The 7254-nt window shown below is 37.8% G+C and overlaps 1 pseudogene; it reads left to right on the forward strand.

Annotated features, from left to right (window-relative positions):
* Nucleotides 1-388: 388 nt before the first annotated feature.
* Nucleotides 389-936, forward strand: LOC116869821 (annotated as a pseudogene).
* Nucleotides 937-7254: the final 6318 nt, after the last annotated feature.

Below are 7254 nucleotides of genomic sequence, written 5' to 3' on the forward strand. Positions count from 1 at the left end.
TTGACCAGGAAAAAAAATACAAAAATTATCGACAAAGAACAAAGAACAGAGAAAAAAATGACTAATATCACTAAGCATTTAAATATTAGGGGGGAAAAGGCAACCTTAAAGTAGAAGAAAACAAGGTAGGAAATCTTCATGACATTGAATTTGGTAAGGATTTCTTGACTAAGACACCAAATAGCACCGGCAACAAAGGAAAAGTAGACAAGTTGGACTACATCAAAATTTAAAACTTCTGTGCATCAAAGAAAACAACTCAAAAGACAACCCATGGAATAAGAGAAAACATTTGAAAATCATATATCTGACAATGTGTTGATATCCAGAATATATAAAGAACTCCTACAGTCTTTTGGTGGAACATGCCATCTTAGAGTAATTCGCTGAAATGATCAACACAAAGGGAAAGAGGAGATGTACCCACTCTACATTCCCTAGGCCTTTTAGAAAACATGGAGTTGTTCCTTTGGCCACATACATGTGTATCTACAATAAAAGTGATATTGCAAACATCACGGGAATAGGCACCATTCAAAAAGGAATGTCCCACAAATGTCATCATAGCAAAACTGGAAGAGTCTACAGTGTCACTTAGCATGCTGTTGGCATTGTTGTAAACAGAAAGGTTAAGAGCAAGATTCTTGCCAAGAGAAATAATGTATGTGTTAAGCATATTAAGCACTCTAAGAGCCAAGGTAGCTTCCTGAAGTGTGTGAAGGAAAATGATCCAAAAAAGAAGGAAACCAAAGTGAGAAAGGTACTTGGGTTCAACTGAAGTGCCAGTCTGCCCCACCCAGAGATGAACATTTGGTAAGAACCAATGGAAAAGAGCCTGAGCTATTGAAGTCCATCTCCTATGAATTCATGGCATAATAGGTATTAAATAAATGAATAAGAAAATAACTTCAGGACTACTTAAAAAGAGAGTGAGAACTCCTATAATTCAACAACAAACAACAACCAAAAAAACCTAATTAAAAAATGAGCAAAAGACTTGAATAGACCTTTCTCCAAAGAAGATACACAAATGGGCAATAAACACATGAAAGATCAATATCACTAATCATAAGGGGAAAGTAACTCAAAAGACATTTTTTCCCTAAGATTTTAAATTAATCTCTACACCCAAGGTGGGGCTTGAACTCACAACCCCAAGATCGAGTTGCATGTTTTTCCCACCAAGCCAGCCAGGCTCCTCTAACATCAACTTTTTTTAGGCTGGAGAAGCCCGCACAAGAGTTCAGCAGCAGATTTTTTTTTCATTTTTTTAAATATGTTCAGTTAACCACTATATAGTACATCATTTGTTTTTGATGTAGTGTTCAATGATTCATTAGCTGTGTATAACACCCAGTGTTCATCACAACTGCCCTTAATACCCATCACCAGGCACACCCATCTCCCCATCCCTCCTCCCCTCTGAAACCCTCAGTTTGTTTCCTGGAGTCCATAGTATCTCATGGCTTGTCTCCCTTTCTGATTTCTCCCCCTTCAATTTTCCATCAATTCCCCAATGGTTCTCTGCATTATTTCTTATATTACACATATAAGTGAAACCACATGATAATTGTCTTTCTCTGCTTGACTTATTTCACTTAGTATAATCCCCTTTAGTTCCATCCAATTTGATGCAAATGGTAGGTATTCATTCATTCTGATGGCTGAGTAATATTCCATTGTTTATATGAACCACATCTTTTTATCCATTCATCTGTTGAAGGACCTCTGGACTCCTTCCACAGTTTGGTTATTATGGACATTGCTGCTATGAACACTGGAGTGCATGTGCCCCTTCTTTTCACTGCATCTGTTATCTTTGGGGTAAATACTTCATAGTGTAATTGCTGGGTCATAGGGTAGCTCTATTTTTAATGTCTTGAGGAACCTCCATACTGTTTTCCCAAGTGGCTGTACCAGCTTGCATTCCCACCAACAGTGTAAGATGGTTCCCCTTTCTCCACATCCTTGCCAACATTTGCTGCTTCCTGTCTTGTTAATTTTTGCCATTCTAACTGGCGTAAGGTGGTATCTCATTGTGGTTTTGATTTTGTTTCCTGCCATGTTGCTGAAAGTACTGCCTTTGGTGTAACCCATTGGTTTTTGATTGATATGTTTTCATTCTCATTAGTTTCCATGAATTGTTTAAGTTCTTCCTTAATTTCCTGGTTGACCCAATCATTCTTTAGTAAGATGCTCTTTAACTTCCATATGTTTGAATTCCTTCCAATTTTTTTCTTGTGATCAAGTTCCAGTTTCAAGGCATTGTGGTTTGATAACATGGAGAGAATAATCTCAGTCTTTTGGTATTAGTTGAGACCTGATTTGTGACCTAGTATGTGGTCTACTCTGGAGAAGGTTCTGTGTGCATTCGAGAAGAATGAGTATTCTGTTGTTTTAGGGTGAAATGTTCTGTATATATCTACAAAGTCCATCTAGTTCAATGTGTCATTCAAAGCTTTTGTTTCTTTGTTGATCTTCTGTTCAGATGATCTCTCCATTGCTGAGACTGGAGTGTTAAGATCTCCTACTATTAGTGTATTATTAGTAGTATGATTCTTAATTTTGGTTAACATCTGGCTTATAGAGTTGGCTGCTCCCATGTTGGGGATATAGATATTTACAATTGTTAGATTTTCTTGTTGGATAGACCCTTTAAGTATGATATAGTGTCCTTCTACATCTCTTACTACAATCTTTGGTTTAAAATCTAATTTGCCTGATATGAAAATTGCTACCCCAGCTTTCTTTTGAAGTCTGTTGACATGATAAATGGTTCTCCATCCCCTCACTTTCAATCTGGAGGTGTCTTTAGGTTCCAAATGTCTGTCTTGTAGATTGCATATGGATGCGTCCTGTCTTTGTATCCAATCTGCAATCCTGTGTTATTTCATGGGAGCATTTAGGCCATTCATGTTGAGAGTAACTACTGAAAGATATGAATTTAGTGCCATCAAATTTCTTGTAAAGCCCCTATTTCTATTGATTGTCTCTGTAAATTTCTGGTCTATGTTACTCTTGGGGACTGTCTTCTTTTATAGAATCCCTCTTTATTATTTCTTGCAGGGCTGGCTTGGTGGTCACATATTCTTTCAGTTTCTGCCTATCCTGGAAGCTCTTTTTCTCTCTATCCATTCTGAATGACAGCCTTCTAGATAAAGTATTCTTGGTTGCATGTTCTTCTCATTTAGTCCATTGATTATGTCTTCCCAGACCTTTCTGGCTTGCCAGGTCTCTGTGGACAGGTCTGACATTATTCTAATGTCCCTCCCTCCATAGGTAAGAAATCTCTTCCCCTAACTGCTGTTAGGATAGCCACTTTTGTTCTAACATTAGCTCTAACATTATATACTGGGCCATTGGTCTATTTTTATTGGTCTTGGGAGGGGTCCTCTCTGCCTCTTGGACATGAATGCTTGTTTCCTTCCTCAGATTAGGGAAGTTCTCAGCTATGATTTGTTCAAATATACCTTCCAGTCCTCTCTCTCTCCACCCCTTCAGGGATCCCAATAATTCTGACTTTGGAATGTTTCATGGTGTCATTGATCTCTCTAAGTCTGATCTCATGGGGTTCTAGGTTTTTATCCCTATCCTCCTTGACTTCCTTCATTTCTATCAGCTTATCTTCTAGATCACTATTTCATTCTTCTTTCTCATTTACCCTAGCTGTTAGAGTATCCAGTTTAGACTGCATCTCATTCATACCATTTTTAAGTTTGGCATAATCAGCTCTCATTTCTGCCCTTAGAGAGTCTATATTGCAACTACTGGTTTTTCCAAACCTAGCTATTGACTTCATAATTGCAACCCTGAAGTCAATCTCCAACATCTTGCTTATATCCATATCCATTAGGTCTGTAGCAGAGGCCATTGTCTATGGTTCTTTTCTTTGTTGGGAGTTCCTTCTCCTGGTCATTCAGTTGAGGGATGGTTGAGGAAATGTACAGAGTCTAAAATATCAACCACAGTCCAGGCAAGATGTGCCCTAAGAAAACCCAGAGCAGATGGAATCTACCACTCATGCCTGGCAGAGTTTTTCTTCTTGTTGAGATCCAGATATAAATTCTTACATTTCAGGCTGAATTCACAGATGTTCAGGATGGTTTGGTAGATATCCAGTTAAATTCTGGGGACCAGTATAAATGAGGTCCCCTACTCCTCTGCCATTTTGCCTCCCTCCCTCAAAAGACAAAATTTGCACCCATGAGATAACAATGAGGTAACATTGTGCACCCGTTAAGATAGCTGCAATTAAAAAAAAAAAAAAAAAGGTGTTGACAAAGGTGTGGAGAAATTGGAACTTTGTTAGTAGGAATATTAATTGGTGCAGTAGCTATGGAAATCAATATGGCAGTTCATCAAAAAATTTAAAAAATAGAATTACCATATGATCCAGTGATCCAATTTCTGGGTAAATACCCAAAAGAAATGAAAGCAGAGTCTCAAAGACATATTCGCACAGCACACCCATGTTCATAGCAATGTTATTCACAACAACCAAAAGGAGGAACAGCTCAAGTGTCCATCAGTGGACAAATATTGAACAAATGTGCTCTATATGCACAATGGAATGTTCATCCTTTAAAAGGAAAGAAATTCTGACACAGGCTACAACATGTATGAACCTTGAGAACATTATGTCTTGTGAAATAAGCTAGTCATAAAATGACAAATACTGAATGATTCCACTTCAATGAAGTACCAAAAGTAATAAAAATCAGAGACAGAATGTAGAACAGTAGTTGCCAGAGGCTGGGGAGTTGTTTAAATGGATATAGAGGTTCAATTTTGTGAGATAAAAGGAGTTCTAGAGATTGGTTACACAACAATGTGAGTGTATTTAATACTACTGAGCTTTAGTATTGTTAATACTACAATTATGTAGCATTATATATGCTACTAGTATAAATGATTAAAATGTTAAATTTTGTGTTATACTTATTTTACTATAACTAAAAACAATTTCATTTTAAAAGAATTTTATAATCTTTTAAGAAAGGTAGCTCAAAGCAGAGTTACAAAGTTTCTGCCAAGCTATACAATAGAAAATAAGAGGAAACAAAGCATGCAGTGACAGAACTCAAGAAATACATGGAAAATCATCACCTATAGTAAATCATTATAAATATGAAGTCTATATTGAAAGGGGCACAAAAGAAAAAAGACATTAGTGCCACAGAGAAAACAACAGTAGGGCAAGATGGCAGAATGATTAAAACAAACAAATTTTTTAAGGATTCAAGGAAAAAAATGATATGAAAGACATAATGGCAATCCAACACATGGCATAATTGCAATATTTACTATGATGGAGAGAACCAAGTAACTAGAAACCAAAAAAATTAAAGATCTACTTTTAGAAAATTTTCCATCAACAAATGAAAATGAACTTTTAGATTGAAAGGACCCACTTTATCCATGGAGAAAACTGTTACAGAATGGCTCATACCAAGACTATATTATGCCAAGGTATAACTACTACTTGAAAAATAAGAAGTAACTTAAGCAACTAGGCCAAAGTTCCAGTCACCTTAAAGTAAAGAAAAATTCTGATACTTCAGACTACCCAGCAACATAAAATAAAGGAAGACCATGGAAAAATGCTAATCAGGTCCAGAGAAAATGTGACCCAAGAACATTCTATCCAGCCCTACTATTATTTAAGGATAGAGACAGTAGGCAGATATTTTTCAAACTTAAGACAAGAACTCAAGGAACGAGTTCCCATGAGCCTCTTGGAGAGACTACTAAAGGTCAGGTTTCAACCAGCCAAGAAAGGACAAGAGAAACTACTATAAAAGGGCTGACAATGGGCATTGATCCATTTCACTGAAGTATAAGAACTATGGGAACTACCTTTAGAAAATAGAATGTATGTATTATACAATAATGTAGAAGTAATATTACTAACAAAAATTGGGAAGATGGGAAAAGACAAAGGTGGAAGCTGATGTACGGATGTTGACATTTTCATCTTTTCTAGGTTGGGGTCAAAATATACAATTTTGACCTGGTAAAGCAACTAAGAGTAAGAGAAATACATTGAGCAATATGAATGGGAACCCTAGAAATTTCATAAAAAAGAGAACTAACAAAAACTGGGTGTAAGAGTGGGGAAGGATTTGAAAGAAAGAGGAGAGATGGAAGCAGAAGTGATTGCAGCAAATCCAGTAGGGTCTAAATGAAGAAAAAAGCAAAATTATCAAGGAAACACTAGAAGAAGTTCAAACAGATCACAAACTTTCCAAATCATCAGAAAGTACACACAGACCACCCCACCACCACACACACACTAGCAACACTGATCATATAATAAAGCAGCCTGCTGCTATTCTGTCTGGCAATAGTAACCTCTTGACTCTGTAGACACTTTCAGGTCACCTGTAGCCCCAGGCACTCCAAGCAGTGCCCAGCTTAGTGGGTACACCACAGCTCTTCTCAAAATCGATCATCCCACTACTACAACACACTCTCATGCCCATATGGATTCAGGTCAGAGCCAGACAGGATTCTGCAGTCAGTTGGTTGTTTGTTTGCTTGTTTGCTTGCTTGTTTTTGGTAGTGGAAGGAGTGATGGGGGATAAACCACAGATTTTAGATTCAGACCACAAATGTTTAAAACATAACTCTAACACAAGCTTTGTGAGCTTGAATAAGTCACACATCCTCTCTGGACTTCAGCTTCATAAGTCTCGAGGTGAAGACAGACATCATAAGATGGAGGAGTGCTGTCAGGGTTGACAATAAAGAGCATACAGTATCTAGTACAGCACCTGACAAGCAGTACCTTGTCAGTGAATGGTGGCTGCTTAGTCATTGCTATTCCACTCAAAGCTTGCCCTGGGAGTTTTCCTGCTAGATGGGGGAAAGGAACTCATGTCCTCTCAGATCATAATAATGCCAGTTGGCATCAGAAAAGGATGAGAAGTAATAGAATGGCAAATCTGCTCTGCTCCTCTATGATTTATATCACAGCCTAGACAGCATGTGCAACAGAAGCTTTATGCTCATGCACATGCGTGCACACACGATACACCTATGCTTGCACAACACCCCTTCCTAGGGTACTTTGGTCCAGACTCAGTGAGAACTTTCTTTGCCCATTTAATGTATGTGGCCGGGGGCTATCATGGCTATCCAGATTCACCTCTGAAAAGAGCACAAAATACAGGAGTCTTTCTCTTGGGAGTGTCTCATCATTCAACCTCTCCCCCTCCATCTTCTTTGCCTTTTATCAGCCCAGTTCCACAGGTG

This window comes from Lontra canadensis, unplaced genomic scaffold (genome assembly GCF_010015895.1).
Source record: "Lontra canadensis isolate GAN:19392208 unplaced genomic scaffold, GSC_riverotter_1.0 scaffold20, whole genome shotgun sequence".
NCBI classification, from domain to species: domain Eukaryota; kingdom Metazoa; phylum Chordata; class Mammalia; order Carnivora; family Mustelidae; genus Lontra; species Lontra canadensis.